Source organism: Canis lupus, chromosome 11, assembly GCF_011100685.1.
Source record: "Canis lupus familiaris isolate Mischka breed German Shepherd chromosome 11, alternate assembly UU_Cfam_GSD_1.0, whole genome shotgun sequence".
NCBI lineage: Eukaryota > Metazoa > Chordata > Mammalia > Carnivora > Canidae > Canis > Canis lupus.
In genome coordinates, this window is record NC_049232.1 from 17,897,012 (window position 1) to 17,920,552 (window position 23,541).

Consider the following 23,541-nt stretch of genomic DNA (forward strand, 5'->3'; position numbering starts at 1 on the left):
GAAATGGGAGGAAGGACAGGTCCAGCCCATACCAGCATCAAGAGAACAAAGGGACCAAGGCCTGGTTTCCCTTCTGGTGCTCCTGCATCAGTAGCCTAATGCACTCGCTAGTCACCACTCATGTTTTTCTGTTTTTTCCCAAGTTTACTTCATTGAAGAAGAGGGATTGATTACTTCTTTGTCATAAAACTTACACAAATAGCATCTGCCCACTTATGCATCAGTTCAGGATTTTAAAAATATGTGTCTGTCCCAAATAGAACAATGAAACAGGGATTTGAGTTTGCAGAAAAGGTTGAGACAATTTAGGGCATCATGTATATAATTACTCGTTTGTAAGATTTTTATAAAACCACCTTTGCTACTCTTGCTGCAGCTTAAAATTGCAATATATTGAACATTTAGCTAAAAATAGTGCTAGAATGTAAATTCTGTAAATGATTATAGTGTCGTTCATACTGAGAGATGTTTCATGAGAAATATGAGCAAAAGTAAAACAGCTTTCAAATGTTGCAGATGGTGATGTTTATTATTCTTTCCTTTTGTAACTGGTTTGTTTCACTAAGCATAATGTCTCAAAGTTCATCCACGCTGTAGAATGTGTCAGAATTCCCTTCGCTTTGTAAATTTTATTTTAATTCCAGTAGAGTTAACCAAAAGTGTTAAAATAGTTTCAGGTATACAATACAGTGATTCAACAATTCCACACATTACTCAGTGCTCATCAAGGTGTGCTCATGATCCTCTTCAGCAGATGATGTTGAACTGAACATTTTGGAAAGCAGATGGTTTAAAACTTTAAAATGCATGATACAAATGATAATTTTTTAAAAAGCAGTTTTAAATACATTTTTGCTAACAAAACTTCATGAACAGATACAATAATGGAGAGAAAACATTTGTTGTACCAAGACTTTATTGAGTTTCAAGGTTAGGCCTTTTCCTATAACTGTAATGTGAATTTTTTTCCCCCAGGTTTTCTGAACCTAAAATTTTTATTTAAAAAAATTTTTTTTAAGATTTTATTTATTTATTCATGAGAGACACACAGAGAGAGGCAGAGACACAGGCAGAGGGAGAAGCAGGCTCCCTGCGGGGAGCCTAATGGAGGACTCAATCCCACAACCCCAGGATCACAACCTGAGCCAAAGGCAGATACTCAACTGCTAAGCCACCTAGGTGGCTCAGGACACTTAGGTGTCCCTGAACCTAAAATTTTTAAAAATGAGGATATAGTAACAGTACAAAGTGGAGAATATCTGCATTATCCAGAACAGTCCCTGGCCCATAGATGCATTAGAAACCACCTTTATTTGATGAATGATTACTCTCTCCTTCTCTAAATATCACCCTACTGTTAATTCAGTTTAAAGTCATGTTATCTTGACAATCCATGCTGAACATGGAGTAAACTAAAACACTTTAGTATTGAAAAATTTTTCAGGGATCCCTGGGTGGCGCAGCGGTTTGGCGCCTGCCTTTGGCCCAGGGCGCGATCCTGGAGACCCGGGATCGAATCCCACGTCGGGCTCCCGGTGCATGGAGCCTGCTTCTCCCTCTGCCTGTGTCTCTGTGCCTCTCTCTCTCTCTCTGTGACTATCATAAATAAATAAAAATTAAAAAAAAAAAATTAGAAAAATTTTTCAGTGAAATCATGTCTCTCTCACTGCATTTCATGGTTATCTACACTTGAGCACAGGAATTTTTGATTGATTACATCATGTCCTTTTAAGATAAATTAATTTGTTCCTTTTTCTATTTTTTTTTCAGTTGGTCTCAAAATACAGATCCTTTTGACCATGTTTCCCATCATGCACAAGTTTTTAAGAATTAGAAGCAATATTATTCATTTGTGTGTATATCTAAGTTAAGAAATTTTTTTTTTACAATTCATGGAGCGGCTATTGGAGTCCTACCAACATCCTACTAGTCTTACCTTCCTTACTAGTAGTAAGCTTAAAATGCTTAATTGTAATCCACAGTTACTTCATTGGACTGCTGTTGAAAATAATGATAATCAACCAAGAGCTAGGGTATATTAGAGGGGTGGTAATAAAACATATGCTCTGGTAGACAGAACAGTGTCTTCCACACACATACCCTAGGATCCATGTTTTAACTCCCAGAACCTGTGAATGTATTTCCTTAAATACTAAAGGGACTTTGCAGAAATCATGAAATTAAAGACACTGAAATGGGAAGAGCATCTTAGATGACTCGGGTGAGCCCAGTGTCATCCCAGAGGCCCTACAAAAGGAAAGAGAAAAGCAGGAACCTTGGAATGAAGGACGGAGATATGACGATGAAGACAGATTTGAGGAAGCTAGGCTCCTGGCTTTGAGGATAGAGGCAGGTGTCACTGGCCAAAGAATGCAAGTGGCCTCTTGAAGTGACAAAGGCAAGAAAACAGATTCTCTCCCAGAGCCTCCAGAAGGAATGCAATGTCCCTGACACTCTGATTTTAGAACTTCTAACCTCTAGAGCTGTAAGATAAAAGTTTGTATTGTTTTAAAGCTGCAACATTTGTGATAATTTTTTACAATGGCTAATATAAGTACAATTCTAGGACAAAAGAATGTTGAGGTAAAGACATAGGCTGTGTCACATCAACGCGGGCCTAGCTCCTTCTGGCCCCGAAATCCTCCCGGAAGTGGCCTTTCATATCCTAGGAATTTGAGACAACTCGTTCACCAGAAGGGGATCAATCTGAAACCCAGGAGGTTTAGAGCAGGAGGTTCTGAATGAGACGATAGGTCTCTCAGGAGGTATTGAACTGTTCCCCCAACAAATTGTATGGATTTCCTCCGGGAAAATATTCAGAGCTTTCCTCAGTTTCTCGAAGTACCTAAAAAACTTTAAGAAGCATTACAGTGGTTTAAATTTGCCTAATTTTATTAAGTAATTTGCAAAATTGCCCATTGTCTTTAAGATTGCAATCATATGAAAATATGAAAGAAATTGGTGACTACAGATGAGTGATTCCCAGCCTGATCAGGCGTCCATGTTGAGCACACTCTACAAACGGGGGCTCTGGCTCCTACTCCGCTGGCTCCTATAGGCTTTGTGTTGGTAACCAGTGGACTTTTGGGGTTGTGGGCAGGCCTTTCACTTTGGTAGCTGCTTAGCTTAATATGTTCTCAGTTTATTCTTTTTCTTTTTTTTTTTTTTGAAAAAATTTTTTTATTGGTGTTCAAATTACCAACATACAGGATAACCCCAAGTGCTCATCACCCAATCACTCCCACCCCCTGCCCTCCTCCCCTTCTACTACCCCTAGTTCGTTTCCCAGAGTTAGGAGTCTTTACGTTCTGTCTCCCTTTCTGATATTTCCCACACATTTCTTCTCCCTTCCCTTATATTCCCTTTCACTATTATTTATATTCCCCACATGAATGAGAACATATAATGTTTGTCCTTCTCCGACTGACTTACTTCACTCAGCATAATACCCTCCAGTTCCATCCACGTTGAAGCAAATGGTGGGTATTTGTCATTTCTAATAGCTGAGTAATATTCCATTGTATACATAAACCACATCTTCTTTATCCATTCATCTTTCGATGGACACCGAGGCTCCTTCCACAGTTTGCCTATTGTGGCCATTGCTGCTAGAAACATCGGGGTGCAGGTGTCCCGGCGTTTCATTGCATCTGTATCTTTGGAGTAAATCCCCAACAGTGCAATTGCTGGGTTGTAGGGCAGGTCTATTTTTTACTCTTTGAGGAACCTCCACACAGTTTTCCAGAGTGGCTGTACCAGTTCACATTCCCACCAACAGTGTAAGAGGGTTCCCTTTTCTCCACATCCTCTCCAACATTTGTGGTTTCCTGCCTTGTTAATTTGCCCCATTCTCACTGGTGTGAGGTGGTATCTCATTGTGGTTTTGATTTGTATTTCCCTGATGGCAAGTGATGCAGAGCATTTTCTCATGTGCGTGTTGACCATGTCTATGTCTTCCTCTGTGAGATTTCTGTTCATGTCTTTTGCCCATTTCATGATTGGATTGTTTGTTTCTTTGGTGTTGAGTTTAATAAGTTCTTTATAGATCTTGGAAACTAGCCCTTTATCTGATAGGTCATTTGCAAATATCTTCTCCCATTCTGTAGGTTGTCTTTGAGTTTTGTTGACTGTATCCTTTGCTGTGCAAAAGCTTCTTATCTTGATAAAGTCCCAATAGTTCATTTTTGCTTTTGTTTCTTTTGCCTTCCTGGATGTATCTTGCAAGAAGTTACTGTGGCCGAGTTCAAAAAGGGTGTTGCCTGTGTTCTCCTCTAGGATTTTGATGGAATCTTGTCTCACATTTAGATCTTTCATCCATTTTGAGTTTATCTTTGTGTATGGTGAAAGAGAGTGGTCTAGTTTCATTCTTCTGCATGTGGATGTCCAATTTTCCCAGCACCATTTATTGAAGAGACTGTCTTTCTTCCAATGGATAGTCTTTCCTCCTTTATCGAATATTAGTTGACCATAAAGTTCAGGGTCCACTTCTGGATTCTCTATTCTGTTCCATTGATCTATGTGTCTGTTTTTGTGCCAGTACCACACTGTCTTGATGACCACAGCTTTGTAGTACAACCTGAAATCTGGCATTGTGATGCCCCCAGATATAGTTTTCTTTTGTAAAATTCCCCTGGCTATTCGGGGTCTTTTCTGATTCCACACAAATCTTAAAATAATTTGTTCTAACTCTCTGAAGAAAGTCCATGGTATTTTGATAGGGATTGCATTAAACGTGTATATTGCCCTGGGTAACATTGACATTTTCACAATATTAATTCTGCCAATCCATGAGCATGGAATATTTTTCCATCTCTTTGTGTCTTCCTCAATTTCTTTCAGAAGTGTTCTATAGTTCTGAGGGTATAGATCCTTTACATCTTTGGTTAGGTTTATTCCTAAGTATCTTATGCTTTTGGGTGCAATTGTAAATGGGATTGACTCCTTAATTTCTCTTTCTTCAGTCTCATTGTTAGTGTATAGAAATGCCACTGATTTCTGGGCATTGATTTTGTATCCTGCCACGCTACCGAATTGCTGTATGAGTTCTAGCAATCTTGGGGTGAAGACTTTTGGGTTTTCTATGTAGAGTATCATGTCATCAGCAAAGAGGGAGAGTTTGACTTCTTCTTTGCCAATTTGAATGCCTTCTCAGTTTATTCTCACATGAGCCCCTGAGTGTTGGAAAGAGCCTCTTGAGGCACCTGAATAGTCAGGAGTGATCTGGGATTTTGGTGCAGGCCTGCACTGTCACTGAATCTGGATAGCACTATGGTGGGGGAAGAATGATTCAAGGTTTCTTACATACCACACAAGGGAGAGGGTATTTTGAGCTGCTACCTACCGTTAGGCAGTGCGTCTCAGGTGTGGCTTAGGACCAGCAGCATTCGTATCACCTAGGGACATGTTAGAAACACAATCGCCCAGCTCTGCTCCAGTCTCCCTCTCAACGCCAAACATACTGAAACTCTGGGTTAGGGCCCAGCAACCTGTGTTTTAACAAGCCTTCTAGGCATGTTTAATGCCAAAACTGGAAAATCCTATGCTGAAGTATAAACTCCCTTATCTGCCTATAGAGTGTTTTACATTGATTTTATTTTCAAGAAACAATATTCAATTATATGTTAGTTTTCCAGGATGGGGAGAGAAAAGAGGAAAAGGAAGTCAAATTAACAGAAAGGGGATATTACTTTGATTTTTTTCCCCTTTTCTCTCCTTAAAAGGTATAGTAACACAATCTTTTACTTAACACTTGTGGCCACAAATAACTTTTTAGGTAGCTGGTCGTTGACCTAAAAAGCATCAGAATTCAGTGAAAACACTTCCAGAGGTTTATGAGTCTCTTGGGCACTTTTCCTGTGATTAGATCTTTATCATCAGGTCAGTAGGTCAGCTTTATCTAATCTCCTGCAGTTTGAACAGCTAAACTTATAAAAACAAGCATATCAAGGTCAAATTAAATTAAAGCAAAATATGTAGGCTGGGAGTGGCTTAGGGCAAACATCAATGGACGCAGAAATCTAATTAAAAAATTTCTTACCCCTCCTAACTTGACATATGCACTTAACTTCTGCATGACCTTTCTTAGTTTTAATGTTCAACCAGGTGTGCCTAAATCTAGACTCACCACATGACAAATGTTAAATAGGAAACGATGCTGTGACAACAGATGTAAACCAGGCAAACAGGGATGTATGAGCTCCATCTAGATCCCAGAGGCCAATATAAATAGATTACCAGGTGCAATGAATTGTAGTGAATGCTTCAAAAACTCTTTCCTCAGCTCTTATTTTCCATCATATTTTTAAGCACATCCTCCCCTTTGACTTCTTCCATCTAAAAATCACCCCATTCTGATCACTGGCATTTTCTTTGGCTGATGGACTGGATGCCCTTGAAGTCTAAAGGCAGCCTTACTGCTGGGAACAGAGCCTAATTTATGGAACGTCAGCAATCCCCTTCCATCCCATAATTGTCATTCAAGCTCAGTTTTGAATGCAAGATTTTTAATTAAAATCCTCTTATTGGATTTGTTCACAATATCATTTATCTTACTTAGAATCTGTATTATGTGGATGACTATTACAAATTGTCTTATTTCTCTTAATTATATCCTTTGTATGAAAAATCAACTGTGTTTCCAGAGTTGAGCTTAATCAATATATCTTGCATAGTTAAAGGTCTGATCATGCATCATCTACACAGCTCAGCCTCTCCAAACACATTCACATCTACATCTTCATTAAGCCACTTCTGTCTACCCTCAGTTGTTCAAAATATCCTTCTGTTTTATGACCAACAACTTAACACTACTTTCCATCCTCTATTTCTCATTTGTTATCTTCTCCATCACTTGTGTACTTTTTTTCTCCTGCATTTATCATACTGTGTCCTGGATCTTTCTGATCACTCAGTTTACTCCTGCTGGAGGAAAAAAACAAAAAACAAAAAACAAAAAGGCCCTCCCCTCAACCTTGCCTCCCTTTATAGCCACCATTCCATCTCACTAGAGCTAAGGTTCTTGCAAGTCTGCTAGGCCCTTGTTATTTCTACTTCCTTATTTCCACTGCATCTTTACTCACTGAAATCTTTTTTTTTTTTTTTTTAAGATTTATTTTAGCTAGAGACAGAAAGCGAGAATGCACAGCTATGCCCACAGGCAAGTGAGCATGAGCGATTTAGCAAGGAGAAGCAGAGATAGAGGAAGAGACACTCAAGCAGACTCTCTGCTGAGCTTTGGGGTGGTGGTGGTGGTGATGTAGGACTGGATCTCAGACCTTGAGATGTTGATCTGAGTCTAAACCAAGATTCGGACTCTTCGCTAACTGATCCACCCAGACGTGGATATATATATATATATATATATATATATATATATATATATATTTCATATACCTGAAATCTATTTTTGAATCTGTTATGATGTCAAAATTGCTCTCTAAATGTCCTTAATGATCAATATATGTTAAATTCAATGACTTCTCACTATTTTCCGTTTAGACTTACAAGCTTCATTTGACATATTTGGGTGCTTATTTCTTTTTGAAACTCTTGAATCTCTTGACTTCTAGGATATTATTTTCTCTGGATTCTCTCCCATTTCATCTCAAAGTCCTTTGCCCTTCTTTTTAATACAGTTTCTTAAATTTGATGGCTCTTAGAATTTCAACCTACTGTATCTTTGATCACAGTAAAGTGTACCATTATCCATTCACCCAATGAGCCAGGACAGAAACTTTAGTCTGATTAGATGCAAAATTTAGTCCTTTGCTTCTCCCATGATAAGATTATAAAATACATCTCTTAGATATATACCTGTGCTGGTTACTCTTCCCTCACACCCTTCTTAACCTTGGTAATTCATGCTCACTATTCAACAGTCATCAGTGACTTTGTTTTTACCAAGAAATCTTCTTTACTACATAAGCAATTTCTGAATAGAACTACATAAACAAAGCTTGAAGTATTTAAGTAACTTAGTCTGTCTCTGGCCAACTGAGTGCACATTTCCCATTCACAATATGAAAAGCAACTGAATTGAGTTATTTAAGACTGACTCGCATTTAGGTTCTGGTAGCTGTCTCTTAGAGCCTGTTAACTGGTCATACCATCTGGCATTGTTTTCATTATCAAGCATAAGCAAGCATAAAGCTATGAAAATGAGATAGAAGAAATACTCACATGAACCCCCAATTCTACATTATTGGCATAGTAGATGAACTACCAGTTCTTCTAAAGCAACTCCAGAGAGATCCTAGTATAGGAGCCATAGTAGATCCTAGAAAAAATGGAATTTGTCTTCTGCACATATTCATTGCCCTTTATTTCTGTCCTTCTTTTTAGTTCCTGGTGCCCCTGTCTTTCTAGTGTCTTCTAGATTATAAACACTTATAAGACCACTTGCTCCATATCTCTAATATTTTTTAAGATTTTATTTATTTATTCATGATAGACATAGAGAGAGAGAGAGAGAGAGAGAGAGGCAGAGACACAGGCAGTGGGAGAAGCAGGCTCCATGCCGGGAGCCTGATGCAGGACTCAATCTCGGGACTCCAGGATTGCGCCCTGGACCAAAGGCAGGCGCCAAACTGCTATAATATCTCTAATATTATATATATTGTTACTGTGTTTTTCCTCAGAATTAGCTAAACTGAAGAAAGTTGATGTTAAATATGCTTGCATTAAACTTAAGCCCATTTGAATCTTGATGGAATTGGGTACTAGGGCAAAGCAGCCAGTAAATCTGTTAAACCCTTGACCTATAAATATGAAATATAATATTTATGATTAAATTCAGATTCCCTTTTAATGAGATTTTATGCTGTTTATATTAACACTCTAATTTTTCAAAAGGTTGAGAAATGAAGAGCCCTGGGGTACCTGGATGGCTCAGTCAGTTAAGTGTCTACCTTTGGCTCAGGTCATGATCTCAGGGTCCTCAGATGAAGCCCCATGTCTGGCTCCCTGCTCAGGGGGGAGTCTGCTTCTCCCTCTCCTTCTCCCCCGCCCCCTCCCGCTTGTGCTCTACTGCTCATTCTCTCCTTCTTTCTCTCAAATAAATAAAATCTTTTTTAAAAAAGCTGACTTACCTGCAGAAACAGTAAAAAGGAATAATGACAGTCACCCAAAATAAACAACAACAACAAAAACAAACAAAAAGAAATGAAGAATAATGCCTGGGTGGATCAGTCAAGCATCTGGCTTCTGCTCAGGTTATGATCTCAGCGTCCTGGGATCCAACCCCACATAGGGCTTCCTGCTAAGCAGGGAGTCTGCTTCTCCCTCTCCATGTTTGTGCTTTCTCACTCGTTTTCTCTCTCTCTCTCTCTCTCTCTCTCTCTCTAATAGGAAAATAAAATTAAACAATGAAGAGATGTTTGAACTACATTAGAAAGCTGAAATGAGTGTAAAAAATCATAATAAGATTGGAATTATCTTTACCAATAGTGGCAAACTAGGTAATTAAGAACACTTTTCCCACTGAGAAAGGGGAAAACCTGCATCAAATACATTGCAAAACAACTCTCGCTTGAAGTGATTGGGATCCTAACAAGGTAGAAAACACCACTGGATGAGAAGACAGAAATTCAGATAATTGAATCTTGACAGAAATGCAGAGAACTGCACAATCCCTTTGGGGCTGCTTTGGCCCAGGGGTCTTCTGTTAACCCAAGTGGTGGCAGGGAAGCTCATCCCCTCTATTGAACAAATTTGGGGGATATGAGACAAAAGCACTCCAGAAGCCACCAATGGCAGAAACTCTTCTAAACCTATGAGTTTTAGGGCTCAGAAGATGACACTGTAGGAGTCAGAGTAGACTGGGAATGAGTTCGTTCCTGCAGAGAATGTACAATAGTGTGAAGGCATCTGAGAAGTTCTGAAAGAGTCCACTTATAACAGCACTTAATATTTTTCCATGCAGTGTAAACTGGCATTTGAATTTGAATTTGTGACTAATATCCACAGTGTGAGTTAAAACCTATAATATTTCTATTTCCTTTTCATACAGTTTGCTTCCTTGTTAATCCTTTTTCTACCTTTGTGACGTCTTTTACCATTTTCTCACATATGTGCCTCTCACTTAAATTTGATCTTGATCTCTATTAGTCTGCTGGAATCTATGAGTTGAAGTCTTTAATCAGTTTCAGGAAATTTTTAGTTTTTATCACTTCAAAGATGCCTTCTGTCTCATTCTTTGTTTCTCTTTGTTCCTTCTGGGACTTAAGTGAAATGTGTGTTAGGCCTTCTAGAAAAATACAACTTAATAAAACTGATAAAAAAAGGAGGTCATAAATCTGAATATTCTTCTAACTCTTAAGTAAATAAAATCTGTAATTAAAGATTTATTATACTGGGGCACCTAGGTGGCTCAGTGATTGAGTGCCTGCCCTTGGCTCAGGTCATGATCCCGGGGTTCTGGGATCGAGTCCCACATCGGGATCCCTGCAGGGAGCCTGCTTCTCCCTCTGCCTATGTCTCTGCCTCTCTCTCTGTGTCTCTCAAGAATAAATAAATAAAATCTTAAAAAAATAATAAAATAAAAAATAGACTTATTATACATCTAAAATAGTTAAGATATTATAATGATATCACAAAGAGAGAAATAAAACAGGGAAGAGAACAGGGAACCCAGAAATAGGCCAGTGTGCATATAGACATTTGCCTTGAGAAAAGTAGCCCTGTAGAGTGGTGGGGAAATGACAAGGTTTTCAAAATATCATGTTGTGAAAATTGGATCTCCATGTGGAAAAGTAATGAAACTTACCACCCTGCCACAAACAAAAATCAATTACAAATCAATTGCAAATGTGAATGTAAAAGTAAAACCATGTTGTTTTTAGAAGATAAGAGAATATGAACTCGTGATATGTAAAAATATAAGCAGAACCAAACATGAAGTATGAAGACTAAAACCTCTAATTCAATCAAATTAAGACCTATGTTTCTCTAAGTCGATTGTTAAGAAGATAAAAATTTAAGCCACAAATGAGAAACATACATACACAGAGCACTCAGTTTTTATTGAAAATAATATGTAATATTATGTAAATGGCTAGAATAGCAAATATCTATAACCCTATATTAGAGGATAAACTTATTTTTGCATATCAGTGTCTATATGCTTGAATATTTTTATATTATAATCATGGTGTACATGTAGTTTTGGATTATTTTATTGAAACATAAATGTTTGATTTCCTACATTCCTTATTTTTAAAGTATGGATATAGAGTATTATTTATATATAATAAAAGTTGGACCTAACTTATGTCAATATTTTAAAGAGAACAAAGTTTTATTGGCAGAAACAAATATGGCATAAGTGCATGACACATGGAAAATACCCAATAAATTAGTCTTCATTACTTAATGTATTTTATGGTTTCTGTTATAAAATTGAATAGATTAATATGAATCAAGTATTAGAAAAGCTTTCATATTTAAGACTTTGTGGTAGCCTTTAGTGAAATTAAAATTTCTGAGTTAAAGACTTAATGTTTAAATTCAATTTAGTAAAAAAAATAAATAAATAAAAAAAATAAATTCAATTTAGTGCATCTTATTTAGCAAGTAGAAAAGTCCATAGTAATAAAATAACATGAACACTAAAAATTATAGTTATAATATAGGAAAAATATTTTTAACTGTGAGGTGGACATTTCATTTATTAGAAATTCCAGAAATGCATAAACATAGAGAAGTTAAATATATCCAATGTTGGAAACTTTTAAGTGGCAGAGTATGGATAGAATCTAGTTTTCCTGAATATAATATTACATTGTATCTAATAACTTTGATGTTTTAAAATGTTAATGAAGATTAACTATAGTAGTATTTCATGAGAGTTTCAGCCAAGAATCAAATAATAGGTTGAATGGTATGGATTTTAACTTCTCTATATCTATGTATCCTTTGTTATATAAAGATACTTACATGACAAAATTTACACTTTTAATTTATATTACATTTTATATATTTGTATACATGGCTTCTGCATGTGCACACATACAGAAATATGTAAATGATAAGGCACCTTTCTACTTTAAGTTATTCTTTCAAATTTTCTATTTATTGATTTGTCTTCCACATAATCTTAGCAATAACAGCCTACATAGCAAAATAAATGTTTTCACTACAAAAGAGGTGATTTCATTTTATTTTTAAGTTTTTATTTATTCATTTAAATAATCTCTGCACCCAATATGGGGTTCAAACTCAACGACCCGGAGATCAAAAGTTGCCTGCTCTTCCAACTGAGCCAGCCAGGTGCCCTGTGGCATGATTTTAATAATAAATAGTTACCAATAACCACTTAGTTAGGTTGTGCTAGGTTTGGTAATTGTGTTTGGTTCTGCTTTCTGAATGCAAGAATATATGAGCAATTTTCCCTTACTATTTTAAAATAACTTTTAATAATTAAAATCTTGATGAGTGCCAACATTAATGCAGATAGGAATCACCAAATGATATAGTTAAGATGCACCCTCTGATACTGTAAGGTTCATGATTCAAGATTATGCCTTTCCAGCAGCCTCCCACAGGACATCCATGCTGCTAGTGCTCAGGTCATGCTTTGACACAAAGGCTGAGCCTCCTCTACTGCCTTCTGTTTACAAGTTCCCCAGGCTTAGTTTTTTTCTTCAATTGCTTCTTCGCTTTGGTGTTTGGCATTCTGTGCTTCTCCCCAGGTTATTATCTCAGGACATTATCCCTCTTGAAGTATCTTCTACATATAGAAAACTCCCCCTGAGGCCCCCCCAAAATACCCCAATACATTCTCATTTCAAATTTATTTTTCAACCAATTGTCCTGTCAGTTACTGAAAACATCTGTAATATGAAAGTTTTCCATCCTTATTAAAAATATCTTTTTTTCTTTTTATAGATCTATCTTCTGAAGGGAAGGACTCAGTTGAGACCAAACAGACCAGATGCCAGAAGCACGGATATTAGACTCCAGTCTAAATGAGCTCGGGGGCTGCAGACTCCACAGGCAGGAAGAAAGTGATGCGGAAATAGAAGAGAAATGCGTTTGCTCATGGAGTCCTGGAGTTTAAATTTAGCTACCCCAACAGGGGATTTGATTTTGCACTTCTAGAAACTGACAGACAAGCCTGAGGTAAAAGTAAACTCTGTCCTATCCTGGTACCTCCCTATCTTTGTACATGCCACACAAAGTTTTATTTTATCGTATTAATTCGGCAAAGTACTGAGAAGGGGGAGCTCCTTGTGTCTGTCTTTTCCAGATATCACCCTAAACCCAGCTTTGAATGAAAGAAATGCCAGACAGCCTCCTGATCCTGTTTATTGGTAAGACTCACAGAAACCACCCTAAACTAGCAGTTTGCAGCAGTTCTTCATTATTTGAACTGGACTTTGCTTCCAGCCTTAGCATGATCCCCTATTTGTGTTATGCCCACGTAGGAGGCATGTATGCGTGTCTGTGTGTTGGAAGGTGTTTATTTGTCTTTTTCATTAGTAGTTTTCCATTTTGAGAGTAGCTGCATCCAAACTTGATGTAGGTACAGAAGAATATAATGCAGAGGTCCAAGATGTTGATCTTTTTTGAAAATTTTCAATTCAATTTAATTAACCTATAGTGTGTTATTAGTTTCAGAGGTAGGATTAGTGATTTATCAGCTGCATATAACACCCAGTGTTCGTGACATCACATGCCCTCCTTAGTACCCATCATCCAGTTACCCCATCTCCTCCCCCTTCCCTCCAGCAACCCTGTTTGTTTCCCAGAGTTAAGAATCTCTTATGGTTTGCCTCCCTCTCTGATTTTATATTGTTTTATTTTTCCCTCCCTTCCCCTATGATCCTCTGTTTTGTTTCTTAAATTCCACAAATGAGTGAAATCATATGGTATTTGTCTTTCTCTGATTGACTTATTTCGCCTAGCATAATAGCCTCTAGTTCCATCCAAGTCATTGCAAATGGCAAGATTTCATTCTCTTTGATGAGTAATATTTGATTTTATATATATATACATCACATCTTTATCCATTCATCTGTCAATGGACAGTTGGGCTCTTTCCATAGTTTGGCTCTTGTGGACATTGCTGATATAAATATTGGGGTACAGGAGCCCCTTTGAATCCCTATGTTTGTATCTTTTGAGTGAATCCCTAGTAGTACAATTGCTGGATAAGATAGTCCTCTTTTTAACTTTTTGAGGACCCTCCATACTGTCTTTAGAGTAGCTCCACCAGCTTGCATTCCCACCAACAGTGTACAAAGGCTCCCCTTCCAAGATGTGGAGCTTAATACCACCATAACAGCACTCTAACAGGTCTAAAAGCTTAACTTGCTTCGAGTAACACACTCTTACTTGCTGACCTAAGTCCCTTGATCTGTAGCAGACAGGCCACGAGCCTCAAAGAGTGAAGAACTAAAACTTTCCCAGGCCACAGAGGCCAGCATGTCTGTTGGAAGCCACCTCAGCTTTTTGATTAGCCTAGCAATTTTTTTTTTTTTTTAGCAAAATGTTTTTCTTTGTTCAGGTCATGCAAATGATTTCACTGACCCTCTTTGTGTATCTGTAGACCTTGCTGTCCCTTGCAGAAAGAACAGAGGACTCCTGCACATCATGAAACAAGAACTGGACCTGCTTGCACAACAACCCCCTGGGCACTGAGATAAGATTTGTAGCTGACACCAATGAATCTGCACATAATCAAGAAACGTTGCAGACCACTGCACTCCTTTTACTGATTAACTACCATAAACTCTTTTCAAAAACCCCTGGACCAGGCAGAAACCTCCACGTTGGCTAGGGGACAAGAGTACACCTTCTCTCCAGGTGGTGAGCCTTCTGAATAAAGCTCACATTCCTTTCCAACCAAAACTTTTTCTTGAGTATTGGCCTTTTGAGTGACAAGCAGCCAAAATTGGGGTTTGGTAATACCATGAATGAGTGGGGTTTGGGGGTAGTTTTTCTTGGAGTAGGGGTAGATGTGTTCTCTTTTGGGGACTAGAGACTGAACCAATTGAGTCAACATTTGATAACCAGAATTGTGGTCTGTGGTAGTCACTATGCTGTTTACCAAATGTTTCCTGTTCCTTTACTTCCAGGCTAGCATGGAAGATATTTCAGTTCCTGTTGAAGTTATAGGTGGCCATGGGATCTACTGTGGACAATCAAGTGTGATTAGAAATGGCATATGTCAATTTTGAGAGGAAAGTCTGATGATCACAGAAGATTCTATCTCTTAAGGATTATTAGGCAGAGCCCTCTCTGACCCACAGTGAACATGAACGTAAGCAAGAAAAAAATTTTCTTGGGTTAAACCATCATTATGGGGGACAATTTTTACTAAATAATAATATAGCACCTCTTCTGTCTAATGTAGACTTTAGCTTGCTCAGTATCTGTCCTGCTACTCCTTTCTGATTCTTTCTTTCTTTTTCCCTCATCTCTCCCCTACTTCCTTCAGCTTTAGTCCTTTTTTCAGTCTGTATTCCTTAAATTGTGATGGACAGTAAGTCTTTTTCAGAGTCCCTCAGGAGATAACACAAAAGTAGCCACCAATGTCTATTCTTAGGATCAACTCTGGTCAATGCCATACTACTCAAATAGAATTCATACTGACAATATAAATTATCTCTAGATGATCTGGAAATGATTCACATTAGCTAATGACTGGCCTTCTAAGTACTGGCCATATGTTTTTGTTGTAAATACTATTAGCTGATGGGTTGTAGCCATTATCTAAATTAGCAGATAGTTAAGCTTGGACGAGCAGTATGAAAATCCTTGACAGTTGGCAGCATGTTTAGACTCTGTTGTCTTTAGCTGCAGGGAAGGTGAACTGCAAGTTCAGTGGCTTGTCTTTCTTTGATCTGTGTGGAATACACATTTGTCCCCAGAAATCCCTTCAGTGAACCACATATATTATTCATGATAAAAACAACTTGAAAATAAATATAATTTCCCACCAGAGTCAAGAAATGCTAGCTTGATTTTTAAGTTTGTGAAGCAATGTATCAAACAAAAAAATAGGCAATGACATTTGAGGTACTTGTATTGTAAAATATTTTGTTTTGAGAATATATATACAGAGAGGGAATGTATGGATAAGTAAAAGATTATTGCAAATAGCAAAGAAACTAACATTATAAATTGAAATCTAAATGCCTAAGAAATATATAAAAAGTGTGTAGCCTCAAAAATAATCAGTGAAAGGAGAAGCCACAAAGACATATGATTAAATACTGTCATATTGGAAAAAAAAAATCTGAAAGAATCGGAAAAAAAGGCATGGAAAGTTGAACCTATTATATTCATAATAGAATATAAAATAGATAAGAACCAATTTGGCAATATTTAATAAACCTTAGTATGATTGCACCCTTTGACCTATAAATATCACTTCTGGTTGTAGGCACGAGGGAATCTATCACACATTCACAGGGAGCTTATAAAAGAATGTTCACTGCAGTATTTCTTAGGGATAGCACAAAAGTAGAAATTTAAATTATTCTTCTATGGTGAATGAATGAATGGATTGTATTATCTTCATTCAAAGAAAGACTATGGGACTTTAAATGAACTAGATCTATAGACTAAATGTGGAAATATATCAGATACATAATGTTAGATGAAAAAATAAATGGATGGATACCGTTCATATAATTTTTAAAATTCCAAATTACCATGCATGGCCAGAGTCAAATAATTAATTGGGAAGGACATACACCAACTCAAGAAAAAATTTTCTCTCGGATGGAAAGAGGCACATTGGGAGGAATTGTAAAAGGGATTTCAAATACATCTAACTCATTTTATTACTTTAAAGAAGTTTTAACATAAGAAACAGCAAAAACAAGAAAAAACAGTAAAAGTCACTAAAAATTTTTTTAAAAGTCAAAACAAAACAATAAAAAAATATAGGTAACATTGGTTAAAGTGTTGCTGCATTTTATATTTTTTACATAGCTAAGAGTATTTTAACCTAATGAAATTCATTTTCCTTAAAAATGTCTCTTGCTTTAAAATTTTTATATTTTATATGTGTGTTGTATTGTATGTACATTGTAGAATTTGCATCACTTTGAAATAACTGTAGTCTGTTGTATTGAATGTATGCACCATAATTAACTTACTGATACATTTAGATTATTTTGGTTCCACAGGAATAACCACCATGGATATGTTTGTATATAAAACTTTAAAATAGCAATTATAGTAATAGTAGCCATTTATTAAATGATTACTGTGTAACAAGTACTTGAGCAAGAGCTTTGAATGCAATATCCCATTTAATCTTCAACAAATCCCCTTGAGAAAGAATAATCCAAGCTATAAAATAAGTTTTAAATTCCACAAGGGCCCCAGCTTATGAGGGCCAGAACAGGCATTCAAACTTGAATCCACCTCTCCATCCATGACACTCGTATATGGCCTGTATTGGGGCTATATTCCCACTACACTGGGCTTTTGTTATTGTATTCAGGCTTGCTTCTTTGGAAAGCTTGATGAGGCAGAGACTGTTCTTCAACAAAAATCAATTCCTTTTGTTTCTGAGCTTGTAGGCTAGACTGTGTTCTTAGTGTTTCATGCAGCTGACTGATGGGTTTTCACCATTGGATATGAGGTGAAATGATGTCTGTCAGTTTTGCATTAAAACTTGAAGTGAACGTATCTTCCCTATCCTCTCTCTTCTCTTAGATCTGCAGAGGATAAAGACAGAGGAGATAGCAATGCCTTAGAAGAGAGGAGCTTGGTCTCTGAATCACTATATTGAAGAAAGTCACTCAGTTAGGGCTATTGCGTGAGTGAGAAATTCACCTCTATTGTCTTTAAACCAATTTACATGCTTGAATCTTTCAGTTATAGCATCTCAACCTGTACTGACTTACACAATAAAATTCATAGATCAAAGATAATGAATATTTTCAAGGTTCTCTTTTTTTTAAGGTTCTTAATAGACGATGGCAACTTGCTTTTTAAAAATTTTATATTAATTTACATGCTCACCAGAAATGCATGAGTGACTCTCTTATTTCATCTGCTAACATATAATGTTTCTAAAACAGCTTTATTATGTGATGTGGTATTATTTTTTTAATATGTCTTTCCAGTATTCTGTAGAATAGTAATACGTGGTGTCCTAGTACTGGTACTGGTGGTATAGCTTGGGGCTATTAATTGAGGAGCATGTTGGTTGTGCTAGTTTGGTGGAGGGAGAATGAAATTCACATGGAAGGACAAATGACGTGACCCTAAGAGTGTAGTGATATGAAGAACTATGGAAATAATTTTGGTGAAACTGAGTGTATGAAGGAGAAAAATAAAAAATGAACTGGTTAAAAGGGTATGGTAAAGAATGTAGGCCAGGGAAAGGGTATAAACACAGAGCTTTCTGAAAGACACTCCAAATCAAGCATATAGTAATGGGCTACTTGTTTAAAATAGCCCAATCTGAGCAAGAAGCAGAGTTGGATAGGTTTAAGATTTTTTTTAATAATAAATTTATTTTTTATTGGTGTTCAATTTACCAACATACAGAATAACACCCAGTGCTCATCCCGTCAAGTGCCCCCCTCCGTGCCCGTCACCCATTCACCCCCACCCCCCACCCTCCTCCCCTTCCACCACCCCTAGTTCGTTTCCCAGAGTTAGGAGTCTTTATGTTCTGTCTCCCTTTCTGATATTTCCCACACATTTCTTCTCCCTTCCCTTATATTCCCTTTCACTATTATTTATATTCCCCACATGAATGAGAACATATAATGTTTGTCCTTCTCTGATTGACTTATTTCACTCAGCATAATACCCTCCAGTTCCAACCACGTTGAAGCAAATGGTGGGTATTTGTCGTTGCTAATGCCTGAGGAATATTCCATTGTATACATAAACCACATCTTCTTTATCCATTCATCTGTCGATGGACACTGAGGCTCCTTCCACAGTTTGGCTATTGTGGACATTGCTGCTAGAAACATCGGGGTGCAGGTGTCCTGGCGTTTCATTGCATCTGTATCTTTGGAGTAAATCCCCAACAGTGCAATTGCTGGGTCATAGGGCAGGTCTATTTTTAACTCTTTGAGGAACCTCCACACAGTTTTCCAGAGTGGCTGCACCAGTTCACATTCCCACCAACAATGTAAGAGGGTTCCCTTTTCTCCGCATCCTCTCCAACATTTGTGGTTTCCTGCCTTGTTAATGTTCCCCATTCTCACTGGTGTGAGGTGGTATCTCATTGTGGTTTTGATTTGTATTTCCCTGATGGCAAGTGATGCAGAGCATTTTCTCATGTGCATGTTGACCATGTCTATGTCTTCCTCGGTGAGATTTCTCTTCATGTCTTTTGCCCATTTCATGATTGGATTGTTTGTTTCTTTGCTGCTGAGTTTAATAAATTCTTTATAGATCTTGGAAACTAGCCCTTTATCTGATACATCATTTGCAAATATCTTCTCCCATTCTGTAGGTTGTCTTTGAGTTTTGTTGACTGTATCCTTTGCTGTGCAAAAGCTTCTTATCTTGATGAAGTCCCAATAGTTCATTTTTGCTTTTGTTTCTTTTGCCTTCGTGGATGTATCTTGCAAGAAGTTACTATGGCCGAGTTCAAAAAGGATGTTGCCTGTGTTCTCCTCTAGGATTTTGATGGAATCTTGTCTCACATTTAGATCTTTCATCCATTTTGAGTTTATCTTTGTGTATGGTGAAAGAGAGTGGTCTAGTTTCATTCTTCTGCATGTGGATGTCCATTTTTCCCAGCACCATCTATTGAAGAGACTGTCTTTCTTCCAATGGATAGTCCTTCCTCCTTTATCGAATATTAGTTGACCATAAAGTTCAGGGTCCACTTCTGGGTTCTCTATTCTGTTCCATTGATCTATGTGTCTGTTTTTGTGCCAGTACCACACTGTCTTGATGACCACAGCTTTGTAGTACAACCTGAAATCTGGCATTGTGATGCCCCCAGATATGGTTTTCTTTTGTAAAATTCCCCTGGCTATTCGGGGTCTTTTCTGATTCCACACAAATCTTAAAATAATTTGTTCTAACTCTCTGAAGAAAGTCCATGGTATTTTGATAGGGATTGCATTAAACGTGTAAATTGCCCTGGGTAACATTGACATTTTCACAATATTAATTCTGCCAATCCATGAGCATGGAATAATTTTCCATCTCTTTGTGTCTTCCTCAATTTCTTTCAGAAGTGTTCTATAGTTTTTAGGGTATAGATCCTTTACCTCTTTGGTTAGGTTTATTTCTAGGTATCTTATGCTTTTGGGTGCAATTGTAAATGGGATTGACTCCTTAATTTCTCTTTCTTCAGTCTCATTGTTACTGTATAGAAATGCCACTGATTTCTGGGCATTGATTTTGTATCATGCCACACTGCCGAATTGCTGTATGAGTTCTAGCAATCTTGGGGTGGAGTCTTTTGGGTTTTCTATATAGAGTATCATGTCATCGGCAAAGAGGGAGAGTTTGACTTCTTCTTTGCCAATTTGAATGCCTTTAATGTCTTTTTGTTGTCTGATTGCTGAGGCTAGGACTTCCAGTACTATGTTGAATAGCAGTGGTGAGAGTGGACATCCCTGTCTTGTTCCTGATCTTAGGGGAAAGGCTCCCAGTGCTTCCCCATTGAGAATGATATTTGCTGTGGGAGGTTTAGATTTCAAAGGGCAGAGCCTTTAGTGCTCTGTAGCCCAAAGTTTACAGAATTGTTTCCTGGGGTTGCAGAAATTTGACACCAAGGGATTTCTAGTCTAGAAAGTCTTGACCTGAAATAGAGGGGTTATGGAAGAATTTTTAACTAAGCTGGGATTTGGGGAGTATAGGAGTCTGGTAAGCTGTTCTAGAAGGATCTATCTTAAAAATTAAAAAATTTTGAGGAGCACTTGAGTGTCTCAATCTGTTAGGCATCTGCCTGTGGCTCAGGTCATGATGCTGTGGTCCTGAGATTGAGCCCCATGTTGTCAGGCTCCCTGCTCAGGGGAGGGAGGAATCTGCTTCTCTCTCTGTCTCTTTCTCTCTATCCGTAGCCCTGCTCCTGGTCTCCTCACTATCTCTCTCTCAAATAAATAAAGTCTTTCTTTAAAACTTAAAAATGATGAGGAGTATCTAGCTTGCTTACTGCTTATTGCCAACTCCAACATGGTGTGCCTTTGATGGATTGGTTAAAAGTCCATTCATTTAGCAAATACCTCAGCTGCCTACGGTTTATCCAGCACACTTTTCTCACATTACTCTAAAAGCCCTACACTTAGAGTGATTGTGTATGTATGAGATGACAAAGTACACAACGGAACAAGGAGTCCTGCCAAAGAGGAAAATGTAGGGGAAATTCCATAAGCTAGGAGGACTGCCTTTAAAGCAGAAGCTTCTTTACATTTGACTCCAATCTTGGCACACTCAGCCTAGGGAAATCTCCTATGGGAATTAGTTTTTAATTTAATTGCAGTGGCAGCTAATTTCTCAGTTCCCAAACCTGGGTTCAAATCCAGACACTGCCACTTAATGACTGTTTGATCTTGGATAAAATGTCTGACCTCTCTGTGCCTCACTCTCATCAATAAATGGGGATAATCACAATACCTACTTCAATGGCTATGTGATTGAGTTCTATGTCTAAAATATTGCAGTAGGCTGTCATGGCTCCATTATCTGGTCCTAATCCCTGGAACCTTTCATGTCACCTTCCATGGTGAAAAGGGTCTTTGCAGATGGGATTAAGTTAAAGACCTTGAGATGGGGAAATTATCCAGATGTGCCCTAAATGCAATTACATGTATCCATATAAGAAGAAGGCAGAGGGAAATTTCATCACATACAGACATAGAGGAAGGTGATATGTTGATGTAGGGAGGGATTGAAGTGATGTGACAAAAAGCCAAGGAATGCCAACAGACACCAAAAGGTGGATGAAGCAAGGAACAGATTCTCCTCTATAGTCTCCAGAGGTAACCCGGGCCTGTTGACATCCTAATTTCAGCCCAATGATACTGACCTCAGGTTTCTGGCCTCTCAAATTGTGAGCAAATAAACTTGTGCCATTTTAGGTAAGATAGTTGATGGTAATTTGTTGCAGCAGCCACAGGAAAAAAAAACAAACAAATATTTAGACCTGTACTTAAAACATACTAAGTGTTAAAAAACTAATGTTTGCTGTTAGTATTCCAATAAAATAGCCAGAACTTCACATGCGGGAGTCCTGAGGATTGGATAGCTCAAGGATGATTAACTATGTATTTTTAGGGAATTTGTGTTTCCTTGAGTACTGAAGGGGTTTCCAAGTAGAAGCTTATTCTGAAGAGGTAAGTGAAAAGAACATGCCATGTGCTTTTTTAATCAGATGCAGTAAGACAGAGGGACAGAGGGACCGCGGTAGCCTTAGAGGGAAGCAGTGATCACATTCCCAAGCCTTCCCCTTCTGCTCAATTCAGAAGATGCTCTACTTTTATTCCAGGCAATAAAATAACCTGTAAGGGCATGTGTCGTGTTTGTCAAGTCACCTTAAAAATAGTGACCCTGAACACTCTCTGGAGCTAAAAATTTGCCTCCCAAAGAATGAATGATCAGAAGTTTCCACAAGAGACGGTGATCTGCTAAAGTGATGAAGAGCCTTTGGAGTCCTATAAACTGACCTCCTACTGGGTCCCTAATCTGTAGTTATAAATTACAGGATTCCAAGCAGCTACTTCACCTCTCTGGTTCTTAGTTTGCTTTGTAAACTAAGAAGTCCAGAGGGAGGTGTATGGTGAAGACACATTGTCTCATTGGATTATTATATGAATCAAATTAAATAAATACATGGAAAGTGTTTAGTCTTGGACCTAGTTAAGTAGTAAATAATCAATAAATGGTATCCAAAAAAGATAAGGCCAAGGCCTTCACTCACTCAGTAACATGGAGGTCTAAGTAGATGATTGATTTAGATAGAGCCCAGGAATTTTTTTTTTAATGTGCACAAAAGATCCCATCCAATTTTTTGTTTTAGCCCCAAATATTATTTTCCTTACTCTGTAAGGTATAAAAGTCTCATAGCACAGTGTTTGGGGGTGGCATATTAGAATTGGAGAGGTTATTCCTGAAAAGAAAAGTAATAGGAGATAGTCCAGTTTTTTTTTAAATAAACTTAAATTGGGGAAAAATCCTGCCAGTGAGAGTAGATGCTGGCATTAAAGCAATAATAATTATAGAAATCCATTTTTTTTTTTTTGCCAAGTTTTAGGTCCAGAGAGGAGGTTATGAGAAATCACTTAACTTCATCACAGCTAGATTTTAAATTTTAATGGAGGTGCTAGAATAAACAATATAAAGTGGCCACAATGGCCATGTAGAAAAGCCAGACACTCATTACCCAAGTGGAAGAAGCCTGAAGCCTCCTCATCTGCTTCAAATGCAATGCTCATGTGCTGAAAAGCATCCCAAGATTGCAAGTGGTGTAAGGAAGCATAAACTGAGGCAATTGCCATCTGCTGCCAGAGAGGAAAGGCTGCTTTTGGCTGATCTTGTGATAGTTTACAGTCCTCATCCTCTGTTGCCCACCAGATGCCATTCCCTCCTCCAATCCCTCCTCCT

At 37.7% G+C, this 23,541-nt stretch overlaps 1 long non-coding RNA gene across 4 annotated transcripts in view; it reads left to right on the forward strand.

Moving 5' to 3' along the window:
* Positions 1–23,541, forward strand: part of LOC102157337 — a 40,855-nt gene that overhangs the window by 6,225 nt on the left and 11,089 nt on the right. Inside the window, exons 5-9 of one of the 4 annotated variants that reach the window (XR_005366643.1) lie at positions 12,883–13,116; positions 13,244–13,307; positions 14,546–14,802; positions 15,075–15,259; positions 17,671–17,773. This is a non-coding gene — a long non-coding RNA (uncharacterized LOC102157337). Of the gene's footprint in view, positions 1–12,882; positions 13,117–13,243; positions 13,308–14,545; positions 14,806–15,074; positions 15,260–17,670; positions 17,909–23,541 lie in introns of those variants that run through there. The other 3 variants (XR_005366642.1, XR_005366641.1, XR_005366644.1) reach the window with 3 other exon arrangements.